The sequence below is a fragment of the Falco rusticolus genome, chromosome 4 (assembly GCF_015220075.1).
Source record: "Falco rusticolus isolate bFalRus1 chromosome 4, bFalRus1.pri, whole genome shotgun sequence".
NCBI classification, from domain to species: Eukaryota; Metazoa; Chordata; class Aves; order Falconiformes; family Falconidae; genus Falco; species Falco rusticolus.
The window spans coordinates 25,548,982-25,571,275 of NC_051190.1; the positions used below are offsets into that span (position 1 = coordinate 25,548,982).

The window sequence follows — 22,294 nt, forward strand, 5'->3', positions numbered from 1 at the left end:
CACATCTCCTGAAGTAACATCTGGCCCACAGCTTAACTTCCGAGATGCAATTTTTTTGGAGGCACAGATGAGTTCATTTAAATGACTATAAAAAGTTCCGAGCTTGCTTACCCTTTCCTGCCACCTCACAGCCCTGCTCCGCGCCTGGGGCAGAGGCCAGAGTCCTCCCCATGAGCCGCCCGCACCCCGCTCTGCTCTCAGGCGTCCCCCGCAGCGTGCACACACAGGTGGGCACCCAGGCACGACTGTGGAGAAGCACCCAGTGCCGCGGGTGGGCATCACAGCCGAGCTCGGCATGGGCAGGTGGGCCACCTGCCCCACTGCACAGTCCTGCCGGGAGCCCCCGGCCGCTCCACGCCTGCCGCCTTCCCCCACCGGCACAGGGGTCCCCACGGCATGATAGGGAGTGGGGAGCAGCCCCACCGCGGCGGGCACTGGCAATGCCACCTGGAAGGCCTGGGGAAAGAGGCAGATGCTCTGGCATCTGCTGGCCTCCCACTTAGCATTTGGGGAAAAAAAGGCTCTTTTTCTGTGGCTTCCCCCCAACAGCACTCCTGCCTCTGAAGCAAAACAAATGCATTTCACCTTTAATCGCCTGCCTGTTTGCTTTGGCTTTCTCCTCACTGCACTTTCAGCCTCAGCTCTCTCCTGTGCCAAAGCTGTGCAGTTGTGCCACGAGAGGAAAAAGCCAAGGACGAGTCAGGCTCAGGCAGGTGATGTACTGAGGACTGTTACGTGCTGCAGGGCGTGGACGTGGGGCAGAACGGGGCAGCGCAGCCATGTCCACAGTGGGGGAGAGCCTTATGGCTCAGACACGTTTATGGGACAGCCTGGGGGAAGGACGGGCTGTGAACAGGCTCTCGCCTCTTCTGCTCATCTATCCACCCGCCCCAGCAGCCTGGTCTGCATGCTACTGATGGAGAGGCAGAAAAAATTAAAGGCATTAAAAAATAATAAAAAAAATCCTGGCTATGCCCAGTTGCGCTTATAGATTTGTTGTGATGGATGCAGCCCATCACCTCCCACGGACGCTGCGAGCCTGCTCCTCATGGCAGCCCGCCAAGTCACCGAGCGCTGCACTCGATATCTGCTGGATGGCTCAGAGCTCGGCTCGTGCCACGGTGTTGGACGGGAACACGGCTCCTCAGGGCCTGGGGCAGCAGCAGCTGCTTCTGCCTGCAGGATTCAGAGCTGTCTTGTCCAAAGCAAGCAGCAAACACTAATGCAAGAGTATGCATGATGCTTCCTCTGCGGTGTCAACTAATGCTGTCCTTGATGTTATAAATGGGGAAACTGAGGCACAGAGCGCGTCTTCTCTGGAGCAGCAAGCGAGGTGGGAGGAATTCCTGCAGCGTCTCCCTAGAGCCAGGGCAGCCCCCTCACAACACCAGTGCTGGAGCTCGCAGTCAGGTCACACTGGCTCTGTCCCCTCTCCAAGAGGATCAGAAAGGATGTGTCACCAGGAGACAGGGCTCCAGGCAAGAGAAGGCAACGCGCACGGTGTCCCCCTTGGCATCCCGCACAGCGGCACACTATCAGGCTGCACTCTGGCTATGCACTCGGGGGAGCCGAGCATTGTGACAGGCATCAATTAAAGCCTGGAGATGAAGCTCAGGAGGTGGCAAGCTGTCATCCAAGAGGGAGACTCGGCATCCAAGAGAGAACTGCCTGCTCCCGTTGCTTTGGGAACTGCAGGTGATGGAGAGGCTGAAAATGGGTGCCACACATGGGGCTGGGGAGGCACTGGGCATGGTGAGGACAGCAGCTGTACAGCACAGCCCCCATCCTCCTCCTCCTCCTCTCACCTTTTGGGTTTCTACCTGCCTTCTCTGACCTTCTCCCTGAGCCTGTCAGGGCCCTGCCCCAAGCATCCCGGAGCCGTCCCCTACATTTGTCCCTCTGCTCTCCAGCCAGCAGGCACATGCTGCCAGGTAGGACTGCGCTAAGCTGCAGCACCCCAAAACACCCTGCACCCCGACGGACCCAGAAGGACGCGCAAAGCTGGTGTGTGCCTGGTCCCCCGGACAACTCTCCAGTCTCACCCACTGCTGTCACTCCCGGGCCACCACTGAGGTCTCTGTTCCCAGCCGGTTGCTGCCCACCTCAGTCCCTCGCTCTGCCTCCGAGCGCCCACCTGCACCAGTGGGACAGCCCTGCCCTCTCCAGCTTTTAATGGCTGCAAAGCTGCTGTCAGCAAGGGACACCCGTGCAGCGTGTGGGACTTTGCAAAAGCTTCTCCAGAGGCACTGACACCGGCCAGCGCAGGAGCATCTCCCTCCCAGCAGCCTCCTAGGCAGGGTCTCAGGGCCAGTTCCTTATCTGATTAGTGAGAGGAAACTTTCCCTTGGTGCCACGTGGGAAAGGAGTTTAGAGGCTGAGTCAGCCCATCTGCACAGCATGCAGATGAGAACACTAATTTCCTTGGGCTCAATCTCTTTGAAGTTCTCAGAGGCTCTGTGTGCTGCTGAGCCCCCACCAAAACCCAGTGCTGGGCTGGGGGGACCAGCACCCCCCTGCCCTGAGCAACAGCTGGATGAGCTAGGACCCCCAGGGGCCTCACTTCTGGCATACCAATGTCTAAGGTAAATCTGTGTGTGAGGGAGGAGGGCAAGCCATGGAGCAGGAGGCACCTGGAAGCGCAGGGAATACCCTGTTTGGGTGTAAACGCCTGCTGCTGCGCAGGCACGTTGCTCACTCAGCGTGCAAAACTCATCCCCGCCCTCCTGCTGCCAAGACCACACACATCTGCGCAGCCCCACGGGCACCTGTAACCCCTCTCTTCCCCCAGCCCTGCCTGTCCCACCCAAATGCCTCCTTTGCAATAGAAATGGGAGGAGAAATTAAAAAATAAAAACTAAAGTGACTTTCTCAGGGCAGGGGCAAAACCTTTGCTCAGCATTGCTGCTGCAGGACCCAACACCAAGTTCCGGCTGCCTGGTGCCAGGGGACAAGGACAACCCACACATGCCCTGGAGGGGCTGGGGGCTGCACGTTGAGAGGCAGCACAGCCGGGGCTCACCATGCTCCCTGCTCGCCAGCCCTTCGCCCTGCAATGTGCAGGGGTTTAACAAAACCTGCCCCCCGCAAGGCAAAGGGAGCCCCAGCCCGAGCAGGGACAGGCAAGGCAGCACCACCGCCACCCCACGGGTCGGGGGCAGCCCTGCTGCCTGCCTGCGCTGCCCAGCTCCACAGCATCTATTTCACACCCTGACATTTATTTTGGCTCCTTTACTCCCTCTGTTCATTAACCGATGCTCATTGCCATGGCAACCGCTGAGTCACCTGACACACAACTTCCCAGCCTCCAAACAAATACCACAACAGGGCTTAAATCACAAGAAGCCCCCTGCGACCCCCAAAAACACTCCCTGAGGACGGAGCCCTGCCCTGGGGAGGTGCGGCTGGAAAGGGCTCCAGGAAAGGATGGGGTGGCCGCTCCTGGCCCTGGCTGGGGGCTCATCGCCCTGGAGCAGCCAGCACATCCTCAGCTACCTGGTCCCCATCCCCTGGTGACGGCAGATGCAACTCTGGGCTTTCCTCTCCCAGCTTTGCAACTGGGCCCTGGTAAGGGTGCCATTACAACACCATGGGCACAGAGGCAGCAGGGTTTGTCGGTGTCCTCAGGCTCTCAAGCTCCTTCCTCTGCCCACCTTTTCTTAGCAAGGACTCAAGGCAGAGGTAATGCTGGACCTGCTCCCTGGCCACCCCCGACCCCCTGCCAGAACTGAGGCCGTGGCTGCGAGCTCAGGCACGGGATGCCCCCTGCTCCCGGGGCTCGAGCCTTGCTGGGTGCTGGGGCTGGCTGTGTGGGGAGGACTGGCCACTGGCCAGCGTGGGACTCACTGGGATGCTGTCCTGAGTCGGGTGCAGGCTCAGCTGCTTGCTCCAGGCACTCACAGCCGCAGCCCCTGCCAGCGCCTCGCCTGGGCAGCACCGTGCCCCTTGCCAGCATCCAGCCACGTGGGAAGCACCAGCACCCAGTGCAGCTCGTGCCGTATTGCTGGGAGTCTGCTGCCTCCCCCCAGGTCACCAACTGCTTTGCTCCCGGTGGTCAGGCTCCTCTCCCTTCAGAGGAGGAAGGAGACCTCCTGCCAGCAGGGAGCACGCCGGGATGCTGGGGGCTGCTGGTGGCTGCTGGTTTTGCCACATCCCAGCTGTTCGAGAGTAATTTCCCCAGCTGATACCCATGGCTGCAACGTGACTCTGCGCCGCGTGCATGAGTCACATCACCTTGGGTTTAATTCATCTGCTGGCCAGGAGAGCACCAGCAAAGGCAGTGTGCTGCTGCGGTTATTCATTCCCCGCTCAGCTGTCTCTGTGGTAGATCTGGGTAATTTTCTCTCCCTATTAGTGTGAATCTTGATTAGCCAACTTGGCTTATCACTGCACTTCCCTGCCCGGAGCCCAGCACGGCAGCAGCCAGCTCTGCTCACAGCAGCTCGTGCAGCCCCATTCCAGAGCCTCCCGGCTGGGAAGCAGAGCTGTGCGGAGGAGCCCTGGTCAGCCGGCGCTGCCTCTGCTCACCCCCCCTGGCACAGGACAGCTTCTTCCTCCGCCTTTTTCTGTACTGAGGCACCAGGCCTGCCCACCCCCTCCTCCAGCAGGGTCCTGCTTGAGAACGCACGGCTGCCAGCGCACTCAGTCTCCCCACGCGAGCGCACACTCTGGGCTCCCCCCGAAGCACAAACCGGCAGGGACAGTGCCCAGCCAACAGGCACCGGCAAGAAGCCACAGACACAACGGTCTGAAGCAGCTGGACAAGTGCCAGCTGCAAAGCCTGCAAGATAATCCTTTGTCACGTTACCCGGCCCTTCCATCCCGGCCCTTCCATTTCACTTTCCTTCTTTCTTCCCTAGAGGAGCACCCGCAGCTGCACAACACACTGCCACCCCGGTGCTTTCCCACGGCCAACGCTGCTGCCAGCCCCCAGGGCAGTGCAGAGCCACTAGCAGTGGAAATCGCTGCGGCCATGCCCGGGGAAGAGAGGCATGGCTCTGGAGGGCTGGCGCTTTGAATAAGTCAGCCAACAGAGCAGTAGCATCAACAGGCGGGATGCGGAGCGCCAGGGCTGAGCCATGCCCCCAGCTGCAGGGGGCTCATGGCATGCGGGACTGCCCAGCCAGGACATACGAGTCCTTCAAACACTTGGTGTGCAGCGCAGCACCGTGCTCCTTGCCCAGGTTGGGTTAAAACCTCCGCCACGTCGCTGAGCACCGAGCAGCTCCTGCCACTCCCGCAGCTGCGGAGGCAGCCCCCGGCAAACCCTTGGCCAGTAGCAGAGCAGCACCCATCTGCACCCTGCACCGGTCTCAGTGAGCTTCGGTTTAAGCTCTCAGTTTAATGGTCCCACTTTAATCCAGGGGCACCCCCAGCATCCCCAGGCGAGGGAAGCCCTCGCCAGCTGGCAGATCTTTCAGGGCATTTTCCACGTGTAAGCCCTGTAAGGCAGCGGGGCCATTAGCCATGCAGTGCCTGCAGGGTGTCCCTGCCCCATGGCTTCAGGCTTGCTGCAGCAAGCCCTGCCTTTTAGGTGACAGTGGATTTAATTTGGAAGAGATGAACTCATATAGCACATTTTGCATTCACTGGTTTTGTAAAGGCATCTCTTCCCTTCCCTTCCCGCAGGGCTGTTTTTCATCCTGCGCTCCGTATGATTCTTCGATCCCTCTCACCCCCACCAGATCAGAGCATTCCTGAGCTGCGCATTAAATAACACGACTAACGCCTGCCCCCTGCAAGTCCCCCCTTCTCCCCTGGACAAGGGCTGCCTTACACAGGGTAACACTTCATTTCAGCAAGGTCTTGTTGCTGCTGCTTGAGTTCATTCGCATTTCAATGTACGTACACTCTGCACTGCGTTTATTGGAGAATGCAAAGGCAATTAATTGATTTGATCTCAGGTCTTTTTCCTCTCAAAGTCCTTTTCCCCAGGGAGGGCTGGGGGGGAGCAGGGAGGGGATTGCAAGGGAAGTACAAGTCTCATGATAGTGGAAATATGGCTAAGAATATTGATCCCAACCCACAGAGCCAGAAGACTAAAAAGCTCTAGTTATGGTTTTAAAATCTCATTACTTTTCATCCAGTGGAACAGTTTTCCAGGGACTATTCTGGTTGTTACTGCTCAGTGTGCAAACTAAGTCTCAGCTGGGGAAGATGAGCTAACACTGTTCTTAAATGAGAGCAAAATTCGTCTCTCCCCTCACGTTGGCTGGCTCAGCAGAAGTCCTGGGGCAGGGTCTCATTTCAGCCCTCAGCTCCCCGCACCTCCTGATAAATTCAAGTGAGTTATTTCCCGAGTTGTGGTTTGCGTAATGACTTTCCTAAAGGCACCATGCGATGCCAAATCCCTTTGGAGGAAGTGGTGGGGTCATTATGGTTTAAGTTCTCTGAAAACTAATATTCATTGGAGAACCAGAGCTCCAAGCTTAGCTGGCAAGCACTGGGGTACGAGCCTGCAGCACATCCTCAGATGCTCAGGCTCTGCACTCTCTTGAGTAACAAGAGCAAGATACCTAAATATCTCCAAGGAATTAAAAACTTCAGGGCTCATCTTTTTTTACCTCCCACCCACCTCCCAGATGCTTGGAGAGATGGAAAGAAATTCATCGGTATGCCTTCCCTTCCCCAGCTTCACGCTCTGCGAGGCACCCTGAGGCTCTTTGCATAAGGTCCCTGGTGCGAGACTGCAGAGCTCCAGGGTTTCAGGTTCACATTAGACCTGGCCATCCCCCAGCGCCCAGGGCTTGGCTCAGCTGGTGCTGAGCAGCTCCGTCCCGTGTGCCAGGGAAGGGCTCCAGGGGTCCTGGCCACCCCCAGCATCTTGGTCACCTCCCACATCACCAAGTCTTCAACACAGCCTGGTTTCAAAGACAACACAAGCAGCTCAGAAAGCATCAGGGAGGGCCGGTGGGACAGCCACCGACACGCCGGACCCACGGCTCAGAGCAACTCAGCTGGAAGAGCTGCTGGAGCCGAGGGTGCCCGCAGCCTGAGGAGGGGGTCTCCTCACCTCCCAGAGCCAGGGAAACCCTGAGGAGTCGTGAGGGACCTGTCTGCACCATCAAGTCCCTCAGACCATGAGCTGTCAGCACTTCACACATACATCTGTTTGCTTAAACTCCACTGGAGAGCAGCTCAATTAAGGCAAAATCCACACATTCACTTAAAAAAAGTCCCCTGCTCTGTGTTAGTGTCTCTAGGCAGCAGCAGTCTCCTCGGGGTGGGTGCTGGGCTCCCCACCACCTGCCAGTGGGACAAATCCTCCTCCCTGAGACCAAGTTCTCCTCCCAGCACATCCCCATCACCCCAGCAGCCCCACACCAGCTTCCCACTGGGGTACCAGCGTAATCTGGCTCTATCTCTACTTCACACTCACTCCCCCTCTCTGCGGTGGTGGTTTGTGTCTGAGCAGAGTCACCTACACAGACATGCCTTTTCTGAAGGACTTTTTTCCTGTTGTAAAAAAAAAAACAACCATCAGTGGAAAAAACCCAAGTCAAATGGAAGGAGCACAACAGGGAGGAGGTGGCAGAGGTGGGCTCTGTGGTGCCGGTGCCGGCTGGACGCCGAGGCCAGCACGAGCACACGCTTCAACACACGCGCAGCAGCACAAGAACTGAGCCTCCCGCACATCCCCGACAGCTCAGCGGGTTTGGGGAGCAGCACCCAGCTCCACGCTGCCTGTGATGGGCATCCCCACGGGTGCTCACACCCATGGGTGGACTGGGAGCTTCTGCCAGTTTTAGCCTGTGAGGTGCCAGTGATCGGTGTGTGTCAGAGAGACTTTACTCCCTCAGCATTGCTAAAAGGAAAAAAAAAAAAAAATCTACATTTTGACAGTGACTCATCATCTCCCATTCTGGAATCTGTGGGGTTGTCGCAACCTACACAAGGCAGTTCAGAAAAGCAAAACAATTCTGAATAATAGAGGAAAAAAAGTTTGAAAATGATGGGTAATCTCTAGCGCTCTGCTTCAAGGGTTTAGCTTTGTTTTTCTCAATTATAAAAGTAATCAGGTAATGCACTGGAGCTCCTTCCAGGGTCTCCCCCCACACTCCCATGGGTTTCCTTCCTCCCTCCATCCTTCCACACTGGCAGAGTGCTCATGGCAGGGAAATGCCCCACTGCAAACCTGTCTCCCAGGAAGATGCCAGGCTTTCCCGGCCAGGACGGGGTGGGAAGGCACTGGGTGCTGTGGTCAGGGTGAGCACAGCGCACAATGTACTGCTGGCCCCTCCATGGCATGCCAACAGCAACGGGCAAGCTGGCTGCCAACGCTGGGAGCCCTCGGCCCGGGCTGGGGAGGAGAGTGCTCATCAGCACGTCTAAGGAAACCACTTCATGTTTTATCTTTAACAGTGAATAAACATTGATTTTTATTTTAAAAGGTAATTGACATTCCTATGATAGTGAAATGAGTGGTGGAGCAGCCAGAATCAGCATAAATAAGCCATGTGCTAGAAATTAATGAGCTTCACTGATTGAGTTTATCCGTTTAAATTAATACAATTCTAGTAATTAGAAAAAATAATAATCTCTTGTTTGTTTGCCTGTTTGGAGACACTGATGGTAAGAGACGGGTCAGGAGTGGGAGCCCAGGCCCGGGCTGAGCATCCCTGTGCCAGAGGCACCGGGATCCCCCCCGCGTAGATGCCATCAGGGCAGGATCCCACTCTCCCTTTAACGAACATTTCTGATTCACTGGGATTAACCGGTGAGTTTCTGGGAAGGGTTTGCCTTCCAGCTTCACCTTTGGCTATCAGTAATAGGGGTGGCCAGCTCAGTCCCACGAGATTCCTGGATCCCGAGGCTTTTCACTACCAGGATTGGGAAAGCGGATCCACCCCGCAGGGGGGCAGCCCCGTGCCCACTGGGGGAAGGGAGGGTCGTGTTAGCCTCCCTCCCCCCGTCCCATCACTGCTGAGAACTGGTGCAGCCGAAAGCTCTCCGCAGGGGTCTCTTCATGTTTCCCCAGGTTACTGTTTCCCCCCCGTGGGCTGCAGACAAGGACAGAAGGATGCAAATGCCATTGGCCACATTACCCTCAGCCATGGGCAGAGCATGGTGGGGGGGAGGGGGGCGCTGGCACCCCCCAACCAGAGCTCAGCAGGCATGTCCAGCCTCCAGCTTCACCCCACTGTCAAACTCCAGTTTCACACACCTGTCCGGAGGCATGGTGTGCTCGCCCTGGGGAGAGCCCTGGGGACCCGCTCCCATCCCACCCCCCTCCCAAACCCCGCTTTTCCTGCCACTGCCCAGAGCCCTGCCCTGCCCAGAGGGCTGCAGCCGCAGCCACGGGAAGAAATCCCCCCATTTCCCCGCAGGGAGCCAATGCTCCCCGAGCCACAGCCACCTGCCAGACACCGGCCTTACAGCGGCCAGGGACATGTTTGAGAGTAAAGATTTTATTATTGCTTTTTATGCCTTCAGCAAGTTGTCCTTCACAAACACTTCTGCCCGCCTTAAAACAGCTCCTCATTTAACTTGTTGAAATACGTGCCTTTTTCTGTTTCTCTTTCTGGACACAACTTCTATACATCAAATGATGCCTTTTTCTCTCCTTTGATCTTTCACTATAATGGTATTTTTTTGTCTTCTTCACTGCTGGTGTCTCTCCAGACTAGCTACATCACGTTTGCAGCCATCGTACCTCATCAGGCCACTCTGATCACCAAATTGTCCTGCATCCCACGTCCCCGAGATGATTAAATCAAGTCCCTTACCAGACTGACCAGCCCCTCCAAAAAGCATCATTCACAGTGTGCACTACCTCCATTTCCATGTCACTTCTCAGGGCGCTGTTTCTGCAGCCTGTGGGATAACTGAAGCTCCCCATCGACATGGTCCATCTTCAGCCTCCAGTGCCAGGCTTTGTGTCAGCAAACTTGCAGCAGGGACTCACACGCAGCTGCACTGCTACGAACAGCTCCCGAACCCACCCTGAGGAGGCTGGAGCTGGAGGTCACTGGTCATCGCAGCAGCCAGTGATGGAGAGGCATTAAACCAGCAGAAAAAGAGGAGGGAGGAACCAGGGGACAACCGATCTCTCCTCCAGCACATCATCAAGATGGTGAGAACAGAACACACCAAGAAAGCAAAAGGCAGTCCCTCAGTTGCCTGCATGTCCCAGCGGTGAGCTGGGATAATTAACAGAAGGATCCGGACTCGCTTGTTTGTTGGAGTGAGTTTGACCCATGTGGTGTTTGAGCCCTACAGAGAGACATGGCCAGAACCCTGGAAACTGACGGTAAAACCTGCCCAGAAGGGACCAGGTGGGAAAAACAAGGGTCAAGAGTGGAAAACCCCAGGATCCTCTGGTTAAACAAGTTGCCGGTAGTTCAAAGATAATCTATAGGTACGGGGTGCTCTGGTGTCTGCTTCAAACCCCGAGCTGTGCCAGGGCTCAGACCATCCCAGAGGCTGCTGGAGCACCCGTGTATGATAAATAAGGGAGAAAGCTGCATTATGATGGGAAGTTGGAGGTTTCACTTCGCCAGTATTAAAATGTCCTCTGAATTTCTAAAAACCTATAAATGACGATTTCATAGCTCTGAAGCATGGCATCTCGCACAGGGGAGTGCTATTTTAGACTCTGTGTTGACAGCTGAAGGGGAATGGATCACAGAATTAAAAACTAGTTGCTGCTCAAGTCCAAGCAATCATGACTTGATTACGCTTCTTACAGGCAAACAGAGGCAAGTCCAAGGCACTAGCACATATTCTTAGTGCTTCAGAAGGTCAATTCACAGAGCAGAAAACAATTATAAGCCAAATCAGTTAGGAGAATGGATTTAAGCATAAAAGCATAACTGTGAATAGAGAATGATTTAAGAGTGTTTTACCCCAAAACTCATAACAGCGACAGGAGTTTGCATCAGATTTTTAAACTGCCTGGCTAATATGTAAACAGCTATAAAAATAAAAACATGCCCAACAGAAAGAAGAAAGGAGATATTCATAACTCTGAATATAAATCAGCAACTAGAAATTGTAGAGCACCGATAAAGGACGCAAACAAACAGTAGAAAAACCATCAAAACATCTTTCCCCGATGCATTAGGATGAACAACAACAACAGAAAGGAGCAATGCTATCGCCCGTTACCAAACACAAATGGCAGAAGCGTTAGTCACAGGACTGAGAAATGTTAAATAACTGTTATTACAACTGCGACATTTCATATTCAGCACATTCACATCCCAGCACTTAAAGAGACATGCTGAAGGAGCCGACTGAGCAATTAGCAGCAGTGCTTAATGCCTCGCTGGGAAGTTCCCCAGAAGGGTGAGGATGGAGCTGCTCCGCGGTAGGGATGGGATGCAGCCGCTTGCCCTCCCCGGGCTGCAGCACGCCCTGGACCCGCAGAGCGGTGCCGCCACCTTCGCACCACGGCCCTGGGCACTCAGGCTGGCATCTGATGGCACAAGCGGGGACCAGGAACCAGGAGACAGGCCACGGACCCAGAACTATGAGATCACTGGTCACCAAATTTGCTTTGGTGCAACTGACAGCGGACTGCAACGGGGGCTTTGTGCCGGTAACGGGGGCTTCGTGCTGGCGAGCACAGCGCGGGGCTGGGGCAGGCGTGTGGGTGATGAGAAGCATGATGGGCAAAGGAGCTAACCTGCTGCTTTGATGCACGGCAGCCTGGAATAACAAAGTTTTATTCCCTATTTCAAGGTGAAGCAGCTGCTCAAATTTGTGACCAATACCACGGTCCATTTTGCAAGAAGGATGTTAATAAAACCAGGGAGGGTAAGAAAAGGCAGAAGGCTCAGAAGGCGCTGTAAGGAGCCCGACCGACGAGCGAGCGGCTCCGTGCCCTCTGCGCAGCCTGATCTCAGCCCAGCGCTGCAGATGCTGAACTGCATTGAGGGCTGTGAAAAGCAAATCATTTTCCAAAGGAGCCCCACAGTGCAGAATATCAAGGCTAAAAATATGTAAATCGCCATGGAAAGCACTGTCAGAGCTTCAGCAAGACTAGCAAGTTGCCAAAAGGCAATTTCAAATTTCCAGGCTCACTGAACGAGGCATTAAAAAGGTCACTATTTCTGAAAGAAGGATCTTTACAAATAAACACATTTGCTGAGGACTCGGTGAGTCATGCTGGAGCAGAGCACAGAGCATTTCCAACCTAATGCTTTTGACAGGCCACGAGCAAGGCGATCTTTTCATGTTTACAGTTCATCAATAGTTTTTACAGCTGCACAGTCAATCTTTAAAGCACATTTAGCCTGGGAGGAGGCTCGGCAGGTTGTTTTCCTTGCAAAAGTGATATTAAATTTATTTTTTTTCTTCCTCTTTTATAGCATTGATTTGAAGGTAAGTATTTGAACTTCAAATACGTGACTGCCACTCAAGCACCTGCCTGTTTTATATATATACATATATATACTTCTGTCACATCTCCCTAACGATATAAATATTTGAAGTTTACAGCTGATGCGCTAAAAGGAACTCAATCCATCAAAGCCTATTTATTTCAGGGAATTCAGTGGGCATCGTGCTGCATGTTTGCTGGTGCAGGAGTTGGGGGTGCTGGCAGCCTGCCACCACAGGCTCCCCACTTCCCCTCACCCCACTGGCACCGGGCTCGCTGCACTTGGCGTAACCCGGGGTCAAGGTCCGGCTCAGCCCCACTCACTATCGCAGGTACCAGAGCACATCCAGTGCCAACCAATTTAGCTTGCTGCCTGCTGGGACGCGGAGCCGCCTCCTCACCATCTGCAGGAGGGGAAGAGAGCCCCAGGAAGCCAGTTCCAACGCCCCAGATGGGGAAAAGTGATATTCAAGAGTAGCACCATAGTTTCACTCTTGGCTTTTTTGGGAGAACAAAAAGGGACTATCCTACAGACTGAGCATTAGGAGAGGACCTTGTTGACGAACGAGGGAGTGATGCCAATCTTGCCTTCCCCCTCCAAGAAATAAAAGCTTTTCACCTATGCCCTAGTAAGTTTTCCAGAAATTCAGAGCAATTTCCATCGTGCAGCGCCCTGCCCCGCTGCCTTCGGGAGGGCTCTGCCATGGGGAACTCCTCCACAGTGCCAACTGGCAGTGTGCCCCCTGCCTGGGGGCAGTGGTGAGGAGGATGGTGTGTCCTCTCCACCATCCATTGCTTTGGGATTTCACAGTACCGAGAGACCCCAACACATTGCAACGAGCTTCCCCGGGCCCTTCGAGCACCCTCCCACCCCCAGGCAGCGTGCAGGACTCCTCTGTCCCAGGCTCTCCCTTCCCCTGCCCACACCGCAGCCCTGGCACCGCAGGCTCCGTGTCTGGCCACCCTTGGGGCAGGGAATGGGACCACGTTCCTGGCTACAAACCTGCTCTGCTTTCACACGCGTCAGACCTGGGCCAACTGCCCTCCGGGTCCCCGAGCCACTCACACCATTACCCTGGCCATAAACCAGCCTTGCCTTCCCCCAGCTTCCCAAATGTGACTCAAATCACAAAAAGCACTTTGCTAGAAAAACTCTGGGGCTTTGAAACAGCCCCAGCTCCCCCGTGGCTCTGCCCTTCCAGGAGGCAGCAGCCACCAAAGAGAGGGTTGAGGGGGGAGAGAAATAAAACATAAAAGACCCTGAGATGGATGGGCAAGCAGACAGCCTCACAGCTCGTGTCCATGCTTTCCATCTTCTTCCTACTTTGCATTAAATTACACAGAAGAGCCCGTTCTGCTGCTGTGGAAGCCAGGTGATGCTTTGCCATCAGCTTTGAGGACAGCAGGGCTGTGCCCCACAGCACGGCAAGTGGAGGGGTTATCCCTGCCAGCCCCGGGCATGCAGAAAACCTCCTGGGACACAGCTGCCACACTGGCACAGCCCGGCGGCACCAGCCCTCCAGTCCTGCCACCCAGCACTTACCGGGGCTGCCTCCAGGGGTTCAGTTCCCCCATTTTCAGCTCAGGCTTGTGCCCAGGGTCCGTTGCTTCGCCCTCAGCACTGCTCAGCCCACACTGCACATCCCTGCAGGGAAAGTGGTGCCCCACAACAGCCCTTTTAATGGGTCAGTCCCAGCTGCAGCCCAGCATCTCCAGCCTGGTTAACACTCAGCACACACCAGCCTCGCTCTTGATGATGCACCAGCAGTTTTGGCTAAAGGAGCTGATGAAAGCTGCAGTGAGGGCAAGGCAGTGGGGCTGGGGTCTGCACAGTCTGGGGCCAGGCGCTGTGTATGTTGGGTTACCAGTATTTGCTGCGTTATCACTTCCCATCACTCGCCTGCTCCCACCTCCATCAGCTCCCTCAGGGCACTTTGCTTTCTGCTGGATCTGTGTTTGTTATCTGCCCTCGCCGCTCAGTGTGTGGCCCCCAGCCTCATTCACCTTCCCAGCTGCCAGGAAGGAACTATTGCCCCTCCACGGGCTCCCCGTTTGGCTCTGGCAGCGCCCAAGTGTCTCAGAAGCTCCTTTGGCTCCTGCACTGAGCCGGGGCAGGTGATGTTATCCCCAATTTACAGATGGGGAGTGAAGGACTGGAGAGATGCAGATCGCAAGTGTCTGCTCATTTTTGGGTGCTCAGCTGGAGCTGTGCACAGCCTGGGATTTCACAGCCCTCAGCACAGCCCTGGAAATAGGCTCTGCGCGGGAGGTGACAGTGCTGCCGCCCAGCTGGCCGAAAGCACTGCCAGAGCTTGTGCTGTGAGCGGGGCTGATCACAACAAAACCCAGACCCCGAGGAACAGAGCTCCTGGATGCCGATGGGATGTTCTGCTTCTATTTTCTGGAAGACTTCTCATCCTGGGGGGAGATATATCCAAATGAACAATACAAATAATTTCTAAACATGTGAACTTGTGGATCCTGAGCAGCCCTTCAGACACAAGGGCTGCTTCCAAGATCGTGCAGCGAGCATCCCAGGCATGACACCCAGCACACGCACCGAGCTGCTGCCGCTTCACACGTGCTGCGCTTGTGCTGACCCGCAGGTGATGGAGCACAGCTCACACGTACCCAGTGCTGGGCTGGTGCTGGGGGCCATTGCGCTGCAGCAGCCCCGTGCACCCCGCGCCACTCGCTCCCCAGGCCGAGCGCTCATTGCCTGCAGACGGGCTGTGCCGCGGGAGCGCGGCTCACGGGCGGAGGCGCTGACATGTCTGTCTCTCACCTCAGCCGTGAGCGAGCTAGGACGAACAGGAAAGCCATACGGCACACGTCTATAGGCATGCACAGAATCTCAGCCAAGGGGGTGCCTCTGCCCTGAGGGGATGAGCTGGTGGTCCCTGCTGGGAGTGGGGGCCTGCCCTCCTCCGGCTGCCGGCCAAGGCTGGAGGGCTGCAGCAGCTCCCAGGCCTCCTGCAGCAGCAGTGGGCATCAGGGCTGGTTGCAGCAGTATGCAGAGTAGATATTATTTTAAAATATTATTATTATTTAAAATTATTTAAAATACTCACTCCACCTGCCCCTGGCCTCATGGCCACCCCTGCGCCCTTGCTGACAGCACTTGGGCTGCTCACTGACAGACACAGAAGACCCGGTTCCCACTTCTCCCCCAGCTACAAGGTCCCCACAGCCCAGGCTGCTGCTTTCCTCCTTCCCACGAAAGGCACAATCACTCTTCTCATCCTTCAGCTTTTCATGTTGGATGGAAGGCCAAAGACTAATGCATAGAAACCACTTTCATCCCTGGCTAAAGCATGCTGAGGAACGACAAGAGAATCTCCTGGCACGGAGAGAAGGAGCCCCGGGGCTGCGAGAGGCTTCCCAACACCATCGGACGGCAGCCTGCTGCCAGGCCACCGGCTGGTGGGGGTGGGCAGCAGGTCCCCGTCCGGAGGGGACCTGGCTCTGCTGCCTCGCGGGGTCCCTGTTCCCCCAGCCCGCTCTGCGGCAGCATCGCCAGTGAAGCCGCGCGGTGCAGCTGCTGCACCCTGATAAGGTTGCTCAGCTGAGCAAGGCTGTAAAGGCAAATGGAGGATTTGGCAAAGATGCTGTGCAGCCTGGCAGAAACGACTGCCTGGGCTGGCTGGTAAGGCAAAGCCAGAGCTGCCATGGGCTCAGGACAGCCGGGAAAGTCAGCATGAGATCGCAGTCTGTCCCGTGAAGTGACAGTGACCTTTCCCAGCCAGGCAAGCAGCCCTGGGGTCAGGGTTGGGCAGGAGGCAGCCCAGAGGCAAGGCAGCCGGTGACTCTCGCAGCCCCTTGCAATTGCTCATGCGATGACGTCGTGTGATGCAATTGATAACGCTGATGCATCAAAGCACTCTGACAGCTGCAAAAAATAACTGTAAGTTGGTTTTTAACATCAAGCCAAGCATTGGACAGGCTGGTCCCAAGGGGTTTTTGCTCCCTTGTCAGGAGGGAGCCCAGTCTCTCCAGCTCTGGGGCCAGGGCAGTTCTGCAGGATGTCAGCGCCTCAATGCAGGTGCCAGCAGCATAAGCCAACGCTGATTTTAATAAGTTAAAATCAGGAGTAATTTAAAAGGGTAGTTGCTTGTTGGTAGCCTCTTTGGGGGTTGCTTCCCCCTCCCCTTGTGATTCCAGGCACGCACTGAGAGTAAAGGTATAATTAGGGGACAATTACCAAATCACCAGCAAAATTGGAAATGCAAGCGTTCAAGAGGCACAAACACAAATGTCACCCTCAAATGCTGCCTTTTGTCACTGCTTTCCACTGCCCGAGTCCCACGGGGTGTATGGCAATGCCCACACCCCCACAGGCTCCCAGCTGCCCTCAGAAAGGCCGGGGGGGTCGCACATCCCCCCGCGTGCCCTGTGCCCACCCCCGGGCTCCTGTCCCAGCCCAATTCTCCTCCTTCAGTACAAACCGCCTGGCAAAAAGCAAATGCCCAAAGGCCCCAGTGAGGGTGGTGGGATGGCAAGGAGGTGCTGCTCCTGCTCCCCCGCCGGCCCTCTGCCTTCCCTCACCTGCCTTATCATTTCTTTATGACTCTGTTTGCACAATACAACAACACAGTTCCTAACAACCTGATGTGGGAACAGCTAAGCCATCCTCTGCAGCCTGACAGTGCCAGGTCTGTCTATAGATTGTGGTGTCAGGAGATAAGAAACAGGCAATATCTGAGGAAATCATCATGCAATATCACCCGTCCAGCAGTCACAGTCATTCCTCCTGCCTCTCCCCATGATGACTATGAAAAACCCTGGTATTTTCAAGCCTGTTGTCAAATGCAATCACTTCACCCAGCGTGCAAGTGATTTTTGCAAGGGTTAGGGAGGTGAGCAAAGCCCAGGTGTCCCACCACATGCCTCAAAAGGGAGCAAAATCCTGCTGTGAGAAGATCTTTCCGTGTCTTCTCCTTCGGGCAAGCAAGCAAGCCCTGGGGTGGCAGCAGCCCCGGTGCAGGGGGGGCATCAGCAAGAGCACAGCCAAAGCAATGGGGAAAGGTGGGATGGAGGACCGGATCGCAGCACTTGTAGCACTAACATCCTTGTAAACCCTTGGAACTGAGACGGTGGTTAGATGATGGCGAATCAGCCCTGCTGCTGAGGCTGCCTGCCACGGCGCGCAGTGAGGGTGGGAAACCCGCCTCTGGGAGCCTGATTACAAACGATGTGCAAACAAATGCAAAACATCAAGTTGCCATAAAAGCGACTCAATTACAATCTGGCCCTTTTGCCGGTGCTGGCCCAGATGCAGAGCTGCTAAGGGCAACTGGACGGGTTTTCTGGTCCTGCTGAAGGCAGCTGGCTCTGCTCTGGCTGTGGAGTGTGAGCTAATACACATGTAGAAACCCCACCTTGTCCTCATGTTTCTCCAGAGACTGCAGAGTGAGCAGACCTTTGTTTCTGCCAGCTGCTCTGCATGCCTCCCTTCCTCGGACAAGCGAGGGACTAGACCAGTCAAGCGAAGCCATCGCTCAACAGCTTTACCATGGAAAGCCAGTGGCCAGGCAGAGGCATGCTGCTAGCCACGCAGCGTGCCCCTGGTCCAGGCAGGGATGGTGAGGACTTGACGCGTTTCTGCCTCCAACAGCATCACTCCAAATGACATGGGACACTTCAAAGCACAAAGCATACCCTAGCCTGAACTCTTCATTTTGAAGATACTGTTAAATACCTGCTGCAAGTAGATGGTTAAAAGATAATACAAATGTAAAAACAAGAAAATTTTGGAAAGCAGCCCCAAGTCCCCGGGGCCGACTCACTGGTCCATGACACAAGCAGTGTTTTACGCTGGGGGTTGTGTAACAGATCTGCTGTGCGATGATGCAGCCCGCTGCTCCTCCTCGGCACAGGCTGCGGAACCTGTCCTCCCCGGAGCCGCCGCAGAGCTGTCAGCACGCGCGAGCCAAGGGAGAAGACACCAGTTGTCACCCTGGCACTGACATTCTTTATCACAGCAGGTGTCTTCTTAATCAAAGACGTTATCTCGAGATGCCCGCTGCTGCGGTCCCCCTAAAGTGAGCCACAGCTCATTACAGCCCGCAGGGGTGGGATTGTGTAGAGCGAGCGGCAATGGATGCGTTCCCGGGGTGCCTCACCCCAGAGAAAAGCTATGGAAAACCTCAGGTGCTGAGCCTGAAGTGTCAGCCAAAGCAAACCCACCCATGGACCCTTAGGAAGGGACGTGAAACCCCCTCTTCAACCACTAACACAAAATGCAGTCAAACACCAGCTTACAAATGTCATTTAAAAAACTGAAGGGAGTTTTAGATGTCATAGCACAACTGCAGCCCTTACTGACGGGGGAGCAGGGCAGCGGGCAGGCAGGAGCCCTCCCCAGTTCCTCCAGTGTCACCAGCGCATGGAGAAAACCCTCGCCAAGGGCATGGCCCTGCTCGCCCCCCATCTCCCCATGGCGCTTCGGAGTGACTCAGTGAATGGGGTGGGCACCTTTTCCCTCCAATGTCTTTGACTAACTCACCCTCAGCACCTACCAGCGCTGATGTGCATTAATGACAGTGGATCCGTCGCATCTGCATCCTGCCAGTGCATGGTCATGAGTCAGCCAGAGACACTCAACAGCAAGGTGAGCCAGGGATTAACCTTCCCTGCCAAGCGGGACCCCGCGGGCAGCGGCTGAGCAACCCCCCTCCGTACTTACGGGTTAGTGCATTTATATAAGTTTAGGAGCAATTTTGATTTTCCTGAGAAAACAGGTTAATGTCTCTTTATGAAGTGCACATTGTGTTCATTAAAATTCCATGGTGAAATCCATGTGAAAAGTAACCACTGAGATGCGAGGAGCATTGAGCAAGTTTAATACCACGGCTCTCTCACCTCATCTCATCCCAAACAGCATGGGCAATTGAAGAGCATTGCAGGTGGCCACACCTGGACCTTTACCCTGAGCCACCGTGCCAAAGAGCCCCGCACGGTCCAGGCCGGCTGTGCTGGTGCACAGGGAAGGGTCTTCACCCCATGGCCCAGCCACAGCAGTGCTGTGTGCCTCTCCAGGACCCCTATAAAAGACAAACACTAAGGAATCCACCTGGCCTCAAATTACAAAAGGCAAAAGGGATGCAGAGAGAAGGGAAGTGATTTACCAAAGGCCATGCAGCGGAGCCAAGCATCTTTCCCTCTTCCCTGTCTGCTCTCAGCAAACGTCATCCGCTGGCACCTCCCGGCCAGCCTGTGCCAGCGCCCCACCTCCCTGTGGAGGATCCGGCCCGGTCCGAGGGGCATCCTCCCCCAAACCACAGCTACGCTCCCAGCTGCCAGCCCCAGCACTGGGGCTTGCAGTCTTCATTAGCCATCCCCAATTATTTACAGCCGTAATGGAGATAGTGACCTTGCATGGGAAAAAAACCCACCACTTGAGCCTCATTCAAATTCAGACTTCCACCCCTATTAAGCAGTAACAGCTCTTGAGATGACAGACTCTGCACCACGCCTATGCAGCAATAAAATGCCTGTTTCTGAGCTGTTCACAGCATACATTTTACTCATCACGTGCTGCTCACAGGCAATGTGGGAACCAGCTCTCTACTCCACCCCAGAAAATGGGATTTTTGTCCAGCTAAATACTGCAGCATCCCAGAAGGGTACACTCTGCACCTCCTGCCCAAAGTGGCAGTTTCTCAGAGCAGAGCGGGTGGCAGCGAGCTGAAGCACGGCTCCTCTGCCGGCACCTTCCGCAGAGCAGCGAGATGTGAAGGCACGGCTGCCTGGAGGCTCGCTGCCGGCTGGCAGCGGCCTAGGACCCCTCTCTGCCCAGAAGGATTTTTATGGCTTCTGGCATTTGGCCACGTGCCACAAGATGATGACGGGTCTGGAGCAGACTGAGCGTCAAGCTAGCCCGATTTCCCTCTCTATTGGAGAACAGTAATGAGGGTTTACTCAGTACATCCTCCACCAAGGCGAGGTTCAGGGATTTCCCAGGTCAGAGGTTATGTCTGGGGCATCATGCGTGACACCTCGCAGAGCCCCATGCTCATGGCATTGGCTCCATCCCATTTTGACCCTGGTGGCACAGCTGACCATGGTGCCAGGCGCCTGGCCAGCCCCTCCTCGGTGCTGTCCTGGTGGAAAGGCTTGTTGGGGTGGAGGGGTCAGACCTCAGCGTGGTGATTTCACCAGCTGTTCTCAAATGGGGAACTGGTCCCTCTTCACCCTCACTCACCGCTATCATCTTGGATGCCTCCATCGTCTACTTTCCACCGAAGTTAACTCGACAGCTCCTAGCTTTCATATAAAGCAGAGCACGTAACCCCTCCCCACTCACCTCCCCCAGCCTCCCATGCTGTTACAGACGGGTCCCGTCTCCCCCTCCATCACCTCCAGCCCATGCTTACAGCCCACATCATGCAGTCCCTCTCTGCACAGCCGTTACTCCTGGGCTCTCCTCGCCAGAGGTGGTGGGCATCCCTGGGACAGCACTGCGAGCGGTGGCATCAGCGGGGGGGGCTGTGCCAGGGCTGTCGGGGCAGCGGGCTGGAGCAGCCGCCTGCCAGGGAGGTCGGCGCAGCTGCACACGGAGAGCCTGGCAGCCATGGCACCGGCACCGCTGGCAGCACCGTGAAGCTGGACCAAGAGCACCGTGGAGAAGTGTTCAATTGCAAGATGGGTTGTTGATGAGAATCTATTACAGACACCAACCAGACAGAGGAACTGGATGAGCAGCTCCTTAAATACCTACCTATAATGAGTAGCGAGAAAAAGTGCTCTATCATGGATGATTGCAATCTCAGGGACATTTGCTTGGCGCTTTTAAAAATTAAAGATAATAACTTTCTAACAGAAACAATATTGCTGTCACCTTGGGGAAATTCTCTGCTTGGCCTCACTCAGAAGGACTGAGAGGAGCTGAAAGCAGGGGAAGAGCTGGTGGCTGTCCAGAGGCAGCTGCTTCCAGCCCAATTTAACGCCTTCGGTGCGAACCAGCTCAGCTCAGCAGAGCTAAAAGCAACCATGGACAAAAACAGCTGGGGGAAAAGCATGAACGCAGAGGCACAACTGCTACTCGGGGGCAAGGGCAGAGCACTTCCCTGGCATCCCGATGAGCCTGCTGAAAGGGGAACTGAAGATTCCCATTAAAAAATAAAAAATTAGGGCTTTTGAGACTGGAAGTAGCAGTTAGGACACGCACGCGGCTGATAAAGAAGCTGATGGGATCAGTTAAAATAAACCTGCAACCCAAAGGTTTAAGCAAAACAAGGAGGAATTCTTTCATTAGAAGAAAGGAGCTTTACTGCTGATGTAAATCACTATCAGATCATGACGGTGCAACTGTCAGTCACGAAGCAGAAGTGACACACAATTATTTATTCATCAGATACTTCTGTTCTGTACTTGGAGACAAACAGGTTCCTGTATTCCGCCAGGAGTTAGGCAGGATGCTAAACAGCGGCTATGAAGTGTAAACATGAAACTGGTAGGACTAGAGAACTTTCCCCCAAGAGTGTTCAGAGAATAGGCTGAGGAGTTTTTTGAAGATATAAATGGATTTTAATAAACCTTGGCATTCTGTTGAATTTCTCAAAGATGGGAAAAGCTGGTTTAATGCCACGAGTGATGGCGATGTGCAGTGGTAGGAGCTGCCTCCCCAGCATTGCCTGTGGGTTAGCTGAGGTGGGCAGCGGCAAGGAGGAACCGGGGGATGAGATAAATGTCAAACAGCCTTGCGGAAAATAGATTTATCAAACTTCATAAATTTTTCTTGATATGGTTACAAATTCAGTTGATAAAGGAAGTCAGTAACATAATACATTTAGAGTTCCACAGGGTATTTGATTTAGCTCTCCTGAAAAAGTAAAAGACCAGTATTATGCAGAATCAACAGCGCTTTATTAAAGGGACCGGGAGGCAGATTGCAGAGATTGTACATTGTCATCCGATGGGATATTTCTTCAGAAGATCACCTGTTAACACAAGAGTGCTGAGCTATAACAATGT

The 22,294-nt window shown here is 54.9% G+C and overlaps 1 protein-coding gene across 1 annotated transcript in view; it reads right to left on the reverse strand.

Annotated features, from left to right (window-relative positions):
- CACNG3 (calcium voltage-gated channel auxiliary subunit gamma 3) overlaps positions 1–22,294 on the reverse strand; it is a 32,796-nt gene that overhangs the window by 5,983 nt on the left and 4,519 nt on the right. The window lies entirely within an intron of this gene.